Raw genomic sequence first — 18,464 nt, 5'->3', positions numbered from 1 at the left:
TTTTTTTTAAATTTTATGATGTATTTTCTTTATCAATGAAAGACGTAATCTCACGTATCTTGTACTTTAAGGTAGGTCGAGAGAGAGAGTTCAACTAACAGTAGCAGTACAAAGTATTTAAAGCTTATTTTAAGATTCTTAAAGTATTTTAAAGTACCCAGGCTATAATTTTGTGCATTTTTTTTTTTGTGCGGCATTGACAAAATGTACCACAAAAATAATCATTACAACGAACTCAATGATTGAAAATAATATTAAAGACACATAGAAGGCGGATGACAGGCTTCATGGATGTGTAAAAAATGTTAACAACACTTAATAAATAAGTAAATAAAAATATTTCTTTAGCATGAAACAAGAAACTTAATATGTATTTATAGAGCTTTCATTTCGATTCGTAGAAGTTAGATTCAGAATCCGTTATTTTTTTTTTAAAAAAGTTATATGTTTTGGGTTGCAGCAGTTTTACAGTTTTACAATTATTTATTTTTCGCATTTCACACCATAACAAATGGTTTTCATAACGTTGGACAAATTTAAGATTCTAAACAATCTTAACTTTCTCAAGAGATAAAATATTTAAGAGAAAAACATTCAATTTTAATTTCAGTGAGTTTGAAAACATGTTTGATCAAGCATATGACGCAGCGAGAAGCAAAGGAGTGTAATCAACAAGAGACATAATTCACAATAAACAAAATGAAAACTCGAATAAAACGGGAACAATCATTTTGTTCTTTTTCTAAATCAGGCTGACTAGCATCGTCTGCCATAGCTATTCATAAACATTCATTGGCACAAAACAGATTTGTGATTCTTCTATTGTTACGTATCTTTAAAATTTTCAGTTTTGTTGCCCCCTCCCTTCCCTTTGCTTCAATATGCTTCTTTTTGAGAACAAAAATTAAAGCAAAAAGAACTTACAGGAATTTTCAGGTTCGAAAGTAATGATGCAAAATATTCTAAAGTCTGTAAAAGGCTTTCCTGTAAAGAAATGAAAATCAATGATCGGTAACAGAAAAAATATAGCAGAAATGTTAATAACTCAGGCAAAGATAAAATAGAAAACACAAAGAGTTAAGGAACAAGAAATTGCGATTATCATAGTGAAAAAAATATTAATGATAAATCAATTTACTAAACGCAGTAATGTTGAAAAATTATGTCCCCTGCATATTTTGGTGCTACAAGGAGTCTTTTTTTTTTCGATGCGAAGGAAGTCTCAGGAGTTAGAAATTTTTTTCAACTCTATAAGAAATTTTGCAGTGGCCTCCAAAATACTTTTTCATGCTTATCCTTTATCAACATTATATATAAATAGATGACCTGAGACAGATTTCGTCAATAATAGTTTTAAATAGTAAAAATTTCCGTTTTCAAAATGCAAATACATCACGAAATCATTTTTTTTTTTTAATTTGTGGAGTATAGTCTCATAAAATACAGCTAGTATTAGATATATATTTAATCCCATGGTTAATACTTTCTCTTAGGCATAAGGGGCTGTTCATAAATAATATCCCACTTTTTCTTTCAACCTATTTATTTGACCCCCCCCCCCCCTACTTTGCCTCAAAGTATTACACTGCATCTTATCCCCTCCCCTCGTCGCATGTCACGCTATATCACTAAAAAAATGTGTAAGGTTACACAATTTTGTTTACAATGAGAAACTAAATACAGTGTCGCAAGAAATGTTTTAATTTTAGCTAAAATGCGTGATGTAACACTTCTTTCTACCCTCCTCCACCCCCTTCCACCTTATTACAAACTGTCAGAATTTCACAATCCCCCTCAAAGAGTGACATAATTTGTGGATGACCCCTAAATAAAAATTTCGGAATCATAACTTCTTACACACACCCATATTGGAAATAGGTTTTGAGCGTTATAACAGTCAAGAAAAACCAAACGCAGACAGTTTTTCTACTTATATGTACAGGTAACGAATGGAAATGCTGATGATGCCAGCGATTTAGCAAGAAACATTAAATCTTTTTAATGTTCATTTCGAAACTAAATTTTTCTTTCTTGGTATCAAGAACTTGATGACCGGATTTATAACTTATAAATACACAATCAACAGCCGCGGGTAACGAGGATTCACGTAATACGAATCTCATTTTATGGATTAACGTTTAATGGAAAAAGCAGCATCCTCGTAAAATTTGCAATCAGGTCAGTCATGTTTTTTTTTTCGCTTACATACATCCCATCTCTCGAAAGTGTTTTGGTGTCCCGCTTCAAGTGGTCGCTTTCCCCAGAATTACGAGAAGGAAACGGAAATACCATTAAGTATGGACGCATGACACACACGACATGGCCGGCTGTGTCAACCACTCACCGTGCTACCGACATGAGTGTTTGTATCAATGAATATGACCTAAAAATTTCATGACAGAAAATAAAGTAATGAATGGTTCGAATGTCTTAATGGCACGTGTAGAACAGCTGAATTTAACAATGAATAATATTTTAATCTTTATTGAGGAGTAACTCGTGCTTCTAAATGTAAAATGTGTTTTGTCGTTGTTGAATTTTGACTAGAAGTTGTATTAGGTTGTATTGTATATTACAGAAAGTTGTATTTTTTCAATTCGAGTTCTTATCACACAAAACCGTTCATAAAAGAAAATTAAGTAAAGAATAATTTAATGCTTAAATGACGCCTGTAAAACAGCTGAAAGTAACAAAAATAATATTTTAATAATTATCAGAAAGTAACGCTTACTTCTAAATTTAACGACAATTTTGACTTTGAGATGAATTTTAACTAAAAGTTGTACTAAGTTCAGTTGAGTGTTGTTTTTATTCCGTTCAAATTTTTATTACACAAAACTGTTCAGAAAATAAAGTAATGAATGGTTTGAATGTCTTAATGGTGCGTGTAGAACAGCTGAAAGTAACAATAAGTAATATTTTAATAGTTATTAAGAAGTAACTCGCGTTTCTAAATGTAATATTAGATTTGTCATTGTTAAATTTTAACTAAAAGTTCAGAGAAAGTAAAAAAGTTTTAACTTAAGTTCAGCGGAAAGTTGCATTTTTTCAATTCAAATTCTTATCACACAGACCTGCTTATAACAGAAAAAAAAATCATGATTGGTTCGATTGTCTATATGGCATGTAGAACAGCAGAAAATTCCAATGAATAATATTTAAAGCGTTATCGTAGTAACTCGTACTTCTAAACCTAACAATACTTTTGTCATTGATGAATTTTAAGAAAAAGTTGTACCGATTTAAAATCAAGTTATTTCATTCAATACTGTTAGCGCTTCAAGAAGGTGATTTTTGCTTTTCTAAAGCTTATCGATGGTGAAGGCACCCAAAACTCAATGTCAAAAAAGGTAATACACAGGGAGCATTAAAACTTTCTTGCACTTCAAATTTGGGTTATCAGGGTCATCATTCCAAAACTCATTTATCTATTGGTATTTTCAAACGAAGAAATGACATAGGAGGCTTGAAATAACAACACGTTTATGAGAATTAAAAAAAAAAAAAAAAACCCATAGAAATTGACATAGGAGATTAGGTATCTTCTCCATTGACAACGTTACTAATCTATTTGAACTCGACAACAAAAAAGAAAATTGAAAAAAACTTTATATAAATGCCATAGATAAAATTTATATTATGTAATGCATTAAATATTTAATTATGAAAACATCAGCTTAAATGAAAGCTAAAAGCTTTGCCCCTTTGTAAAAATCATTTTTCGTTAAGTACCTAATGTTTTGGTCCAAAATATGGCACCACGTATCTTAGAGGAAATATTTTGCAAATGTGGACAAAGATACTTTCATGCTTTTTTGCATCAGCTCTCGCCCTGACGTTGCTTTATTCGGCTCATTTTATAACAAATTAGCATCTGCTAAATAGCACCTCCCGAAAAAAGCATAAAGCTGTACTTTTCCAATCAGGTATAAAAAGTTTTATCTCTGAAGAAAAATGCATTAAATATTCATCGCAGATCAAATTTAAAAAAAAAGTTTGAAATTGTTGATAATGCTTATGAGCCATTCTCCAGAAAACGTAACTTTTAAACTCGAATATTTTTCAATTTTGAAACCTTTTGTTTTCTTTTCTTTTCATTCTTACATGAAAGTGTTACCTACTAGAAGTAACCATAAACAATATCCCAGCTGTTTCAGTTATTTTACTTATAAATTAAAAAATAATAATAAATAAATTTTAAAAAATGCCTTGTTCACAGAAATAAAAAAAAAGAAAAAAACTTTTAATATTTAAAAATTGAGGCCAGTTTAATGTCAAAGTAGTAATTTTGTTAATTGGTGCAAACAATCAGCTATTTTAATGATTAGTGGGAATGTGATATTAAGGTCTTTTAGTTAAAGTACGGCTTAGTAGTTTCAAATGTATGTTAAAAACAGTAATTAATAAGTTTGAGGATATTTTGGCACTTAATAATTTTGGTAGAATGCCTATTGATGTATTTCCCCTCCATTTTTTATTTTCACCTAAGAAATAATCAAATTGATAAGGTCTGTCACGGAGGTGAGATTCACGAAGGTGAGGAATTTTCTATTAATATATGCTTTATAGATACATTTTTCGGGGAAATCTTTTTTCTTCATTGCTACAATCTGCACATGTTAAGCATATGAAAACATGTACACTTCTTTCTTTACATTAATTTACATCACTGAAATTCAAGTTCACGGAGGTGAGAACTCAGAATAACCACACTAAGTTTTTATAGCAAAATATATCTTCTTGTTTTCGACAAAAATCTCACAACTTCAACTATGGCTTAAAATAAACAAGGGGGCTCCCTTGTATCATAGGCAATAAAATTTGATGTCATTACTGCCAAGTGTTAATGAGGAATGGCATTTTGTGTTTAGGTAACGGAGGAGAGAATTTATTGCGTGACATGACTCCTTGTCCTTAAAAAAAGAACTAAAACACAATATTAAAATTAAATATACTTAAACAATTAGTATTTGAGACACTTGTGAAAGGAATAATAAGTAAATAAGCATAGTTAAACAAGTTATTAAGCAACATAAACAGTCACACAAGGACATGCCACGGAAGTGAGAATTCACATGTTGTGAACTAAAAATACAATAAAATAAAAATTATTATTAAAAATTGTTGGCAGGTTTAAATAGATACATTTTTGATGAAATTAAATGAATTGTTCATTAAAGTTTCTACTGTAAAAGGCGCGTGACTGAAAAGTTACACTTTTTGAAGAAAGACCCTTCTGTAATGTTAACTGATCTCGCACACCTCAGGGTTTGTAACAAAACGATTTTCAGTTACCGATGGTTTTAGTGTCACCGGAAGATTGGTGTTCTGTGTAGATTGGTGCGGCATCGGATGATATGAAAAAGTCGACTAAAAGAGAGGTGTTTTTCTACAATATTTTCACCTTGTACCAGAGAAATCAGAGAAGTAAAATGAAAGAAATTATTTTTAGTGTTTGCTTTGTAGAAAATTAATAAATTCGTATGGTGCGAGTCCGTTTTCGTAGCTGAAAACTTATGAAACTGCCATTTTCATCATGAAGAACTTAAATGAGCGTCGTCATATTTCCAGACTTTGGAAATATGACTCATTCTATTTCATTAGATTGATGGTCTGAGTAGATTTCTGCATCATCGGATGATGTGAAAATGCCTATTGCAAGAGCGATGTGTTCCTACAAATTTTCACCATGTTACAGAAGAGTTAAATGAAAACACCTATTATTTTTGTACCTTTTTTGCAACAAATAAATGAATTTGTCGACAGCGAGCAGTGTACGTAGCCAAATACTTAACCAATTACCTTTTATAACATGGGAAAAATAGCAACACAGACAAAAGTATGACTTCCAGTTGAATCAGATAGTCATATTTCCCAACCAATTGGAAACTCATTAGATTGATATTATGTGTAGATTAGTGCATCGTCGGCTGGTGTGAAGATGCCAAATGAGAGTGCGATTTCTTCCTACAATATTTTAACCATGTAACAGAAAAGTTAAATGAAGTAACCTTTTATTTTTGTTCTTTCTTTGTAGCAAATCAATGAATTTGTGGACAACAAGTCAGTTTAATTCAACCGAAAACTTATGTAATTACCATTTCCAGTATGATCAAAATAGTAACACAGACAAAAATATGACTTTTAGTTGAATCAGATTGTCATATTTCCAGACCAGTGGAATTCGTTAGATGGATGTAATGTGCAGATTGGCGCATCATTTGATGGTGTCAAAATGTCGAGCGATGTGTTCCTACAACATTTTCACCTTGCAACAGTTAAGTGAAATAACCTTTTATTTTCGTTCTTTCTTTGCAGAAAATAAATGAATTTGTGGACAACAAGTCAGTTTACGTAGCCGAAAACTTAACAAATTACCATTTCCAGTAGGAACAAAACAGCAACACAGACAAAAATATGACTTCTAGTTGAATCAGATCATCATATTCCCAGACCAATGGAACTCATTAGCTCATTGAGGAAAGTAATAAATATGTAGCCAGCTTTTTAAGCGCTCACTAATTACTGGCGCGGACAGAAGAGGGCCACTTCTCATTAATTGAGGAAAACGGTATGCGCTCATTGTGTAACTAACTGTTCGTTTGGCCACGCTGCAGTGAAAGCTCTAATTGTGCGGAGGGTGCTGCCGTTCGAAACCTGACCTGAAGACAACATTTGGACGAACTTGTCAGGTGCGTTGACTTCGCGCGTGCAAGCACCCAATGCGAGGACACGCGAAGATGCAAAAACTTGGACAGTTTTATGCTTTTGTTTTCTTCTGCACTGTTGGGCATGGCTATCTTCCATCTATATGAGATGGCAAATAGCACTAACTGAAACTGAACGATTCGATTATCACTAATAAATTATTTTTTACTGTAGGAGACTTCACAGACGTTGCTAATAAAACCGAATTTTCCGTTTGACTGAACGAATGTGAAGAACAGCATGTTGTGAAGCTTATTTTTCCCATTAGCTTTTGACTAATAAATGTTTTAAAGCCGTATTTTAAAAAATCACGATGAAAGCTAATTTTTAAGAGAAATTTTACAGATGAATACATTCATTTTTTTTTAAATTTATTTATGCTTAGAATTTTCTCTATTTAAAACGCTTATAATATGAAGTTTCAGCATTAATCCATTCATACACTTTTTTTTTCTTTGACGGTCAGATATTTTATGCGTTTGTATAACATGGGAAAAAAATTAATTAAACATCCTTCTGAGATGCCACTTTTTATTTTAACTTAATGAAGTATCACAATACAATTTAGTTTGTATTTATTGTGTAAAAATGTTTAGCAAAATATTTATTATTAAATTTTTGCATGCACAGCCTTCTTTCTCATTCGTTCTTTTGACGTTTATGTCCGTCTAAATAAATTTCCATACAAAATTTTATCACAAACACCGATTTTAATCGAGAAATGCGATAATAACGAGAAATGCGATAATAATTAGTATCTACTGCCTCTGGTATAAAAAAAAAAATTTAAAAGCAAGTGTTAAGCGTTTCATGTGCATAGTATTGAAAAGAAGTGATTTTGACGATGCTAATTGCTAAATGGCATTGGTTTAATCAAAAATATGCTTTTCATATCCTTTGAGGAAAGAAAAATGACGTTTCAAATCTAGTCCATCCATTATGAACAAGTTTATATAGTGAAATTTCATACTTTTAAAATTTCATTTTATCTATGATGTCTAAAGTCATAATATACATCCCCTGAATTTACGGCACCCTCCCTTGCAGTTTGAACAAAAATGACCAATTGAATTCCTCTATAAACCATCTTCCTATTTTACAATTTTAAACTGTCATTAAGCAAAGGAATTCCTCTGCATATAATTTTTAAGAAAATAAAAACCTTGCGAAAAGCTGAAATTCAAATTTATTTTACTGAAATTATTATTATTATTATTTTTGAGTTTTAATGCACGAAAACATACTTTCGATAGAAATTGTGAAATTGCAGTTTCCAAAATACGTACCAAAGGAATTTCTCAGTAAACCATCGTCATTAATTTAAATTTACTTCAACAGCAAAATAAACTGTCACGAAGTAAAGGAATTTCTCTTCATTTTAATATCGCTTTACTTGAATAATATTATAATTTAGAAAGTATAAACAATGGAAAAAGCTCTAGGTTAATTTCATTTCACTAAAATTTACTCTTTATGTTTTTATGCTGTAGGAAAATAGGGAAGAATCCCTACCCATCTTTTCATGGTTGCTATTTTATTAAAACTCTATAAACCATCCTCATAATTTAAATTTATTTCAGCAACAATATGTAAAAATATTTATCTAAATTTAAGTATTCCTCTCTTGCATAATATTATAAATAGGAAAGTAAAAATGATGGGAACAGCTCGAGCTCAATTTCATTTCACTAAACATTTCTTTTTTATGCGTTTCTACTGCAGGAAAATATTGAAAAAATATCGAGTTCCATTCGGCAAATTGGAAATTTCCGCCCTTCCAAAATTGAGTTCGGTGCCCCCCTGATCGAAATGTGACCTGATCCTGATTATTCTGTAGACAATCGACAGTTGTGTTTCTGTTAAATAGTACGCACTGGTAGACAGAGTGAACAGTTATATCGAAGAAAAAGCTGAATATCAGCGAGAAATTCTGTAACATATAATGAAAATAAAAACAGAAAAAAAAAAAAGACTTTTCCTTCTCCGATGACCCCGAACGACCTGCGGAAATGAATACCGGTACCGGCGTAGTTCCGTTTGCTAGATAGATATCACTGTAAATTTATGATGATTGCATCATAAATATCGGATATTAAAATGCTCACCAAGGTTAAACTAGTTCTTGTTCAACTAATTCTGGCATTCTTGATTCCTGTTATTTTAAGAGCTTTTTCTTTTCCTTTTTTAGTCGTTCTGTCGAAAATTGACTTTCATAATAGTCACTTTCGCGTTAGTCACATTTTTCTTACGATTAACGAAAAAAAAATGGTATTTTCTCAGTTTATATGTTTTGTAACTAGTTTTTTAAAGAAGGAAAAATATACATTCCGAAGCAAAACTTCTTTTCTTCGATGAAGTAAATATTTTTTGAATGTATGGGAAAATACAAACGAAAAAAATTAATCAGAATTAATTCCTTCAACGTAAAATATCGTGATACTAGCTGCTATTTGAAGGGGCAGCAAACATTATTACTGCCGTATTTTTGTTTTGTTTTTTTATTTTTATTTTTTTGAAATATTCTTGCATTTTCAAAGGATGCGAAAAAAAAATTAATGTCGACTTCTCTTTGGTTTTAATTTTTTGAACGTCTTAGCATTATTCCGAGTTGATGCACAAAAACTATCAAAAGTTACAGCCTAGTTCAATAAAATTTTATGTACTTTTAAATAAAAATTTAAAATTAATTTTAATCGGATTCAAAGCTATTTCAATCAAGAGGGAAAAGATGCATTACGTACTTGAAACTATTAAAACTTCGTACAAGCTAACAAAATAGAAAACATCTATGATTTGAGTCTCAGTAAACAAAGTTTTGCTCAACCTGAGAACGATTACAAAAGTGTTAAGCCATTTTTCTTCTAAAATAGAGAGAAAAAAAAACTACACTCTTAATAATGACTACTTTATTCAAAACACAAATTCCTTGTGTTTTTTTACTTAGAGAAAACTTTGCTGTAATAAATCAAAATAATAATAATAATAATCAGGCAGTGTCTCACAACAAAGAGCTTATGAGTCACCGTTTCATCACCAGGAAAGAATCTCCGGTATGAAACACAAATGCACCTAATTTCAGAAAACAAAAATAATCCGCACTCTGCAGACATCGGAATCCATAAAGCATAAACTCAAGTTCAGTTAAAACTTCGTACAAGTTAATGAAAATAAAAAAACTTCTGTGATTAGTAAATTACGTCTTGCTAAACTTAAGAGCAATTTTAAAAAATGCTAAGCTATTTCCCTTCTGTGATAGCGAAAAAACTACTCTGAATAATGATTACTTTATTCAAAACACAAATTTCTTGACTTTTTTTTTACTTAATGAAAGTCTTGCTTTAATAAATTAAGTCTCCAGTATGAAACACAAACGCACCTAATTTCAGAAGGCAAAAGTAGTCCACACTCTGTAGTCATCGTAGTCCATAAACTCGAGTTCAATCAAAACTTCGTACAAGTTAATGAAAATACAAAACTTTTATGATTAGTAAATTACGTCTTGCTCAACCTAAGAGCGATTAAAAAAATGCTAAGCTGTTTCCCTTCTGAAATTGCGAAGAAAACTGGACTCTTAATAATGACTACTGTATTCGCAATACAAGTTCTTTGAAAATTTTGTTTTAACCTAATGAATATCCTACTTTAATAAATTAAATATTAAAATAAATGATTTTCAGGCAGCGTCTCACAACAAAGAGCTTATGAGTCATCGTTTCATCACCAGGAAAGATCTTCCAGTGTGAAACATAAATGCACCTAAATTCAGAAGACAAAAATAATCCGTACTCTACAGACATCGTAACCCATAAACTCAAGTTCAAAGTAAACTAATAAACTACTTCAGTCGCTTGAGAGTTAGTTCTGTGCCGGTTTGCTTTTTCAATACCTCACTCAGTTTCCTTAGGCGAAAAAGAATTTGGGGAAAAACTATGCAAATTATGCAAAACGAAAAATGACATGTGATTCAACACAGAAGCTTCAAAAGAATCTCACTACACCTAGAAGATCCAGAGGATTTGTGAACTCAAAAGTTCACCCCAGTAATTCGGTGGAATACAAAAAAGCTGACATGTATAAAGAACAGTTTAAACGAACAGAACAATGCATAATTAACCGCAAGGCTTGCGATGAGATGTTTTGCAATCCTTCTACTGGTATATGGCAATGCCATACATGGTTGATAAGCAGAACAACAACAGATCGTATGCCAAAACTTTACCGCTTTCGAGTTACATCATACACATGTTCTCTGATCTAGATCAGGGGTTCACAACCTTTGTAGATTTTTAATAATAAAACAAAAAAATGTGTCATACGTTAAATATTTTAACTAAAACTTTGTCCCATAGATGGGTAAACGTGAAAATTTCCAGTTTTTTTTTTTTTTTTGAAGGTAAAAATTTACTGTCAAGAAGGAAAAAAAATATTCTACGCAAGTTTTACTAAAAACTCAATGTTTCGTTTTCATGCTTGGCAATTTTCATGCATAATTTTCATGCATTCAAGTACAGTATATCCAATTTAGTTCATTTTCGGTCTTGCCCATTATCCATTCTTTTTTTTTTTTTAAACTTGCAAATGAAGAAAAATGATTTATTTCTATGACCGTGAGAATATTTTGATTAACGTTTTTAGTATAGTAAAAAAATGCCAGTAAGCTTTCCAAATTAGAGTTTGTATAAAAAATATTTTGTTTAAAGTACAAGTCTGACTATGATTTAACAAACAAATGCAAAACAAGCGATATAAAGCTAAATAGATTTATTGTTGTAAGAACTTTTACATTACAAATGCAGATTATGTATTAATGCGGGTTGAAACGAAATTAGCAAATACTTGAAAAATCAATAATACATGGCACAATATACCTACGAAGAGGAAAATGTACCCAATCTTGATACTTATGCAAAACCTTAAAAAACACTAAAAAGTAATTAAAATAATGATCTTAATAAATGATTTATAAATAATAATAAAAACAATAATAAGTTAGTATATATATATATATATATATATATATATATATATATATATATATATATATATATATATATATATATATATATATATATATATATATATATATATATATATATATATATATATATCATTATTATTGTTAACATTTTATATTTTTTCTCAAAGGTATCTTTTTGTGGCAACGCTATACCTCTTTCAATACTTTATCAAACTTCAGAAGAAAGATTCAATTTAAAGATTATTTTTACTGCTTTCGGCGAATAACAATGACAATCCTCAATTTAATTGTTTTTCCGAAAAAAAACCCACTTATTTTGTGTTTCATTACGCATTGCTTCAATGCTTAGCATCCCGAAACGAAGATCCAGGGCCACAATTGGTTAGAGCGTCGGACCAGTAATGCGAAAGTTGTGAGATCGGATCCCAGACGGTTGGAAAGTATCTTTTGCATAACTAATATCTTTAGAAGAGTTCTGATCCGAATTTCTATGAATTTTTAATCTACTCGCATTTTTTACAGGATTCTAAGCCACAGTTCTGTTGTTGTTAAAAATCGGGAATCAAGATATTATTTTATAACGGTAAAGGGCAGAAAAACTTTAAAAAATATTTTGACCAATTCAGCTTTTTATCCAGCTAAACAGAACTTGAATAAATATGCGCAAATAATATTTTCTGCCATGAAGCTTAAGTTATACTAAATAATACTGTTTCTAAACTAAAATTACATGAAAATAATGTATAAGCAGAAAACTAATAAATCTGCAAGATGTTTCTATCAGTTCTCGTAATTGTTTCTCAAAAAGTTAATGTATTTGTTTACTTTCATTGAATTTAAATTTCTCGGTTATCCAAAGTTAATGTAAAAAAAAAAAAAAACAGGGACGCCTGGAAATGGAATTTTTGGGAGGAGAGAGTTCTCAATTTGCCGAATTGAACTCCAAATTTTGCCGAATGAAAAAATATACATACGCAAATCTCATAAAAGTGACAATGAGGCATTTAAAAATTGCGATACTATAATTATGTCCTCGGATTAGCAGACTAGTCAACCAACATTTGCAGAATTCACATTTTTAGGCGGTCACAGCGATCTCCCATCAGGGCGGAATAAACAGAAAGAGAATAAAAAATTGAAAACCAAATTCGAAAGAAAAGTAAAAACCCCTTTGAACATCAACCATTGAAATTTAACATACACGAATATCTCCGCTTTTGTTAAAGAAAAGTAAAAAATAAAAAAATAAAAAAGCCACAGCTATTGCCTCTGGCAAAAAACGAAAACGATACACAGTAGCAATTACAGAATGGAAACTTTTTCCCTCAATGTTTTTTAAATCTTTCTTTTACTCAACAAGATGAGTAAGAAAGTCAAAAAGAATGTTCTATTATGCAAAACACATAGTAATGGTACAAACACCAACAGTTGTCTGGCAGGTTCGGTCTCGTCTGATCATTCTTTCCCGCGCAAGTAAGGATGCAGCTATCAAGATAAAACTTTACTAACTTCGTATCGATACAATGCAGTCTGCCTTTTAATAAAGACCGCGATTGTTTGTTGCATCGTTCTCGGAACAGTTGATGCATGCCATTAGAGTGCTTTTTGTTTTGCATGAAGTTTTATAACCAACTTAAAAAATATTTGTAGGGGTATTTTATAACCTAACTTTAAAATCATGAAAGTGGTACATATAAGCAATCTTAACCTATTTTCAAGTAGTTTAGTCCATTAACCAATACATCAGACCTTGCGCCAAATCCGGCAGTTCTGAATTTTTGCTGAGTTGTTTTTGATATTAGTTCAATAAATAATTCCAGTTTTAATAACGCGTACTTTTCATAAACCGAAAAAACCGTGAAATTTTAGACTTCATTAGTTTTTTTTCTGACTTTAACCCCGAACGACTAGTTTTGTAGTAGGTACCTACTATGAACGTTTTTAGAGTGGACTAAATTTGCTACAACACAAATCTGCAACTGTCGCTTAGTAGTTCCGAGATAAAGCTTAAAAATTATAGACATAATTTTTCGAACCTCGCAAGTTTTAGCAACATTTTGTCGTTCTGAATGTCTTTTTCTCTGAACCTATTAGATCTAAAGCGATAGTTCTAGATTCATATTTTAGCAAATATTATCTACCTTAAAAAAGTTCAGAACATGTATTTTTATTTTTGAAAAACTAGTCGTTTAGGGATAAAATTGAAAAATCTACAGTAAAATCACAAATTTCACGGTATTTTTTAAAAATTTACTAGGTTGTGATTCTCACTCGATGTCAAAAACTTGGATTATTTATTGGAACAACTTGAGCAAAAATCAAAACTACCGGATCTGACGCAAGGCACCCTCACCTTTCAAGAGACGAGGTTACTGGACTAATTGGAGGTTTTATAAAAAAACTTTTGATATCAACTTCGGTTAGTGGACAACTTCTTTTGCTTCTAGCAAGCAATACATTTTAGTTTTTTTTTTTTTTTTTTGCAAAATTGATATATTTAAAAGAGGTTCTGAACATCAACCCAAATTCAAGCTGAACTTAGTTTGTAAAATTCTTGACTTATGTCACTGGCATTCTAACTCATCCATACAGAAAGTATCAAAATTCAAAAAGCTCCACGGCAGCACAAATATTTTTCAAATAAATAAAACCTCATACTCGGCAAAAGGAGCGCAAATCAATTCGTTCTTTGTGAAGATATTATTGTAACTTGGGGTTGAAATTTAATAGACATATCAGGTTTTCTTCAAAAAGCTGTAAATATGCCAATGCCCTTGAGCTATTCTTTTCTCAGCAGTTAAAGTTACATACTTTCAGATAAAATTTGAGAAAGTCAAAATTTTCCTTTTAATTTTTCACTTTTCATAGAAAAAAATATGCATGTTTTTACGAAAAGATTCACGTTTGAGAATGTGTTAATGAAAAAATTGTTCACTATAAAACTAGGAGTAAAAACTTGTTTTCACCTTTCACGATCATATATTTATTAAAAACAAAACGATGCTGTTCTATCATTTTAAATTTTATAAAATATATTCGATATTTTTCTGTTGCAAAAATGTGTAAAATAATTTTGAATTTCTTTTTACAAACGCTTCTCCTCACCATCATAATAGACGGTAAATTTTAATTTTATCAGTTGAAATTAACCGTTAAAACTCTGCAGTGTCTTCTCACAGAGGGGCTTTGCAGTTTTTCAACTTAATTTGAAACTACATTTATTCCATTTTTATACAGGTTTACTTTTCATGTATCCATTTTCTATTTAGTATTTTTCCATTTCAATACGCATTTACTCTTCAAATATCTTCTAATGGAAAATAGACTGCATCTTACATTTCTTCCATTAAAAATACATTTGTAGAAGAAATTTCTTCCCACATACTTTAGTCTTTTCAAAGAATCCGCCTTGAACAGTTTGGCTCCGCGAAGTTGACTTACTATTCTTGTCAATGCCTTGAGAAGAAATCTCAAAATGTTTTTTAACAACGATTAGAAATTTTTCTTTAACCTCAAGATTAATCATTCAATTTTTTTGGTTTATTCTGCAGTGCAAGCGCAAGAAAATCCAACACAATATTTCATTCTTCGTAGTAAAATGAAAAACCTCCAAATTTACCACCTTTCTCATCGGAAATTTTATCACACTCACCTTCTTAGGTAATATTGTGAAAAATATTGTACATTTATGGAGAAAAAATATCATAAAGTTTAATTTATCATTTTTAAAGAATTGCGAAAAAATTATCTTTTTACATTAAAAAACAGCCTAAAAATTGCTATTCGAATCTACTAAAAATGCACAAACGAATAAAAAGTACTTTTGATTTTTATGTATTATAGGTAGTAAATTTCACGATCAAAGGGAATAAAACTCACACAAAATAAACAAATAATCATAAGAAACTAGCATGCTAATTATTAAAAATAATAACTAACAAACTGTTAAATTTATAAACACAAAAATAAGAATAAGTGAAAGATCCCTTCAGCGCTAAAGATGAAAAAAAAAAAAAAAAAAAAACTCTAGTCCTTTCAGAGGTTTTTTTTTTTTTGAAAGAAGATTGAAAGTAAATACATTTAGGGGAATGAGGATCAAAGTGAAATAATTGAGATAACTTACTTTATTCATAATGAATAAGTTGAAAATTTGTTTTCAAAAAATACGGTACATAAAGAAAGAACAATATGTTTAAAAGAAAACTTGCATTTAAACATTATTTTTAATTTTTGGCAGTAAATTTGTGCCTCCAAAAAAAAAAGAAAAAAACGGATCACTTTTCTTTTTCACTTTTCTTTTTCATGGGGCAAGGTGAAAAATAAAAAAAAATATAAGGAAATATTTTCTGTTCGATTATTAAAGAAAGTTTTGATTAAATAAATGAGAAAATTTAAAAAAATGAATGAATGAATGAAAAGGAAGTGAAACAATAGAGGAATATATAAATAAATAATTTAATAAATGAGAAAAAATAAATCAGTTAACAAAATAGCGAATGAATAAGAAAGTAAGTGAACGAAAGAGTAAGTAAGTGAATTACTAAATGAAGGAATGTAAATGAAGTTATTAATAAATGAATGCATCAGTGATTTGAAAAAAAGATTGAATAAGTAAATGAAAAGAACTATTTTACTTTGCTCCATCCACTTTGCCCAGCATACACTTCACTAACTATACAAAGCATTTAAAATGCAAATGAGCTTATTATTGAGCAAATAAGCATTGTACTGAATATTATTAGGTCTTAATTAATATTTAAAACGTTGATAACAAGAACTTCATAATTTAATAATAACAAAAATAATTTTTGACTAACAACAAAATATTACAATATGAGTGCCAATTTTTGAAAATATTACTGGATAAAGTATTTCTAGATAGGTGGCAGTAAAAGCAGAGTAAATATTTCGCCATTTCACTTTGTCTTATATTCCCCTACATTTATGTTTTTTAAATCAGATTAGTAATAAATATGCAAAGTAAGTTATTAAATATACAAAGCTAAGTAGCTCAAACCCATACACAGCTAAACAATAAAACCTAAATATGATACATTTATTCCATCCTGTATGACACTTATGTAAGAAAATAAAAAGGTAATATATTCCTTGCTTTCTCTAAACTGAGTCAACAGAAGGTTTGCGTCTCCTAAAGCAAAAATAATTATTTTAACGCACAATAAGACGGTCATCTCTACACATTTTACTTGAATTGCATAAATATGCACGTAGATGATCTCTTTCACTTTGTTTTACTTTGAATCGAACCAAAAACTCCTGATTTGTATAAATATGTGTGATGGACATACATATGTAGATAACTTCCTAAAGCTGGGGTTCCTAAACTGGATGCCACAGGAATAGAGGAGGGGTACCGCGAAGTGTCTATGCTGTCAACATATATGTATACAATAGCGATAGACTAGAGTGCCTTGAGAAAATCCCAGTTCTTCAAAGGATGCCGCGAGTCAGAAAAAGTTGGGAACCCCTGTCCTTCATCATTCAATTTTTTTTTACTTTAAATCAAGCAATGCCATTCCCCTCTGAGATCAGTAGCTCAAAAAAAAAAAAAAAAAAAAAAAAAAAAAAAAAAAAGATGAAACAAAAATATTATATTAGTGTCTATATAAAATAAAAGTAAACAAAATTGCTATTTATTTAACTCATGAGTAAACATAAGTAAAATGGCTCACAGTGTTAAAGATACACGAAATAAGCATGGTTATCTTATTCCACTTTATTATGAAAAAACACAGAGAGGAAATATATTATAGTCTACAAATCCCATTATTAATATATGCAAAGTTAAGCTAAATATATCAAACCCAACCACGACTTAACAATGAAACCTTGATTATGATACATGTATTTCATCGTCTATGACATTTGCATAAGACTTAAAAATAAAGAAAAGAAACGGTAATATATTCCTTGGTTTCTCCAAACTGACTGGTTAACATAAGGTGTGCGTCTCCCAAAACATAAATCATCATTGTAACGCACAATAAGACAGCCATTCCAATCTCGACACTTTTTACTTGAAGTGCATAAATATGCATGATGGACACAAATGTGTAGATAATCATCTATCTCTTTCACTTTGTCTTACTTTAAATCGAACCATGCACCCTTTGCCTGAATCAGATAAATATGCGTGATGAACACAGATATGCAGATAAACATCTCTTTCTTTTCATTTTACTTTAAACAAGTAATACCACTCCCCTCTGAGAGCAGTAGCTCAAACAATAAGAATTAACAAAAATGTTATATTAGTTAAAATAAAAGTAAATGAAAATGATATTTATTAAGCACATGAGTTAAAAAAAGTTTTAATTGCCCACAGTGTTAAAAATACACGAAGTGAGCATGGTTATTTTATCTCACTTTATTAGGAAAGAAGATAGAAAAGAAATACATTGTAGTCTTTAAATCACATTATTTATAGATGCAAAGTTAAGCTAAATAGCTGAAACCCAACCACGACTTAACAACGAAACCTAAATTATGATACGTTTATTTTTTTCATCGTCGATGACATTTGCGTAAGACGGAAAAAAAAAGGAAAAAAAAAGAAAAGAAACAATAATATATTCCTTGGTTTCTCCAAACTGACTGGTTAACATAAGGTGTGCATCTCCCGAAACATAAATCATCATTGTAACGCACAATAAGACAGCCATTCCAATCTCGACGCCTTTTACTTGAAATGCATAAATATGCATGATGGACACAGATGTGCAGATAATCATTTATCTCTTTCACTTTGTCTTACTTT

The 18,464-nt window shown here is 30.3% G+C and overlaps 1 long non-coding RNA gene across 1 annotated transcript in view; it reads right to left on the bottom strand.

Moving 5' to 3' along the window:
• LOC129216134 (uncharacterized) overlaps nt 1-18,464 on the bottom strand; it is a 136,064-nt gene that overhangs the window by 55,391 nt on the left and 62,209 nt on the right. Inside the window, exon 2 of the long non-coding RNA XR_008580172.1 lies at nt 925-984. This is a non-coding gene — a long non-coding RNA (uncharacterized LOC129216134). The remainder of the gene's footprint in view (nt 1-924; nt 985-18,464) is intronic.

Source organism: Uloborus diversus, chromosome 2 (genome assembly GCF_026930045.1).
Source record: "Uloborus diversus isolate 005 chromosome 2, Udiv.v.3.1, whole genome shotgun sequence".
In the NCBI taxonomy this organism is placed as follows: Eukaryota; Metazoa; Arthropoda; class Arachnida; order Araneae; family Uloboridae; genus Uloborus; species Uloborus diversus.
The sequence above is the reverse complement of the archived record's forward strand: the minus strand, read 5'-3'. Positions and strand labels throughout refer to the sequence as shown.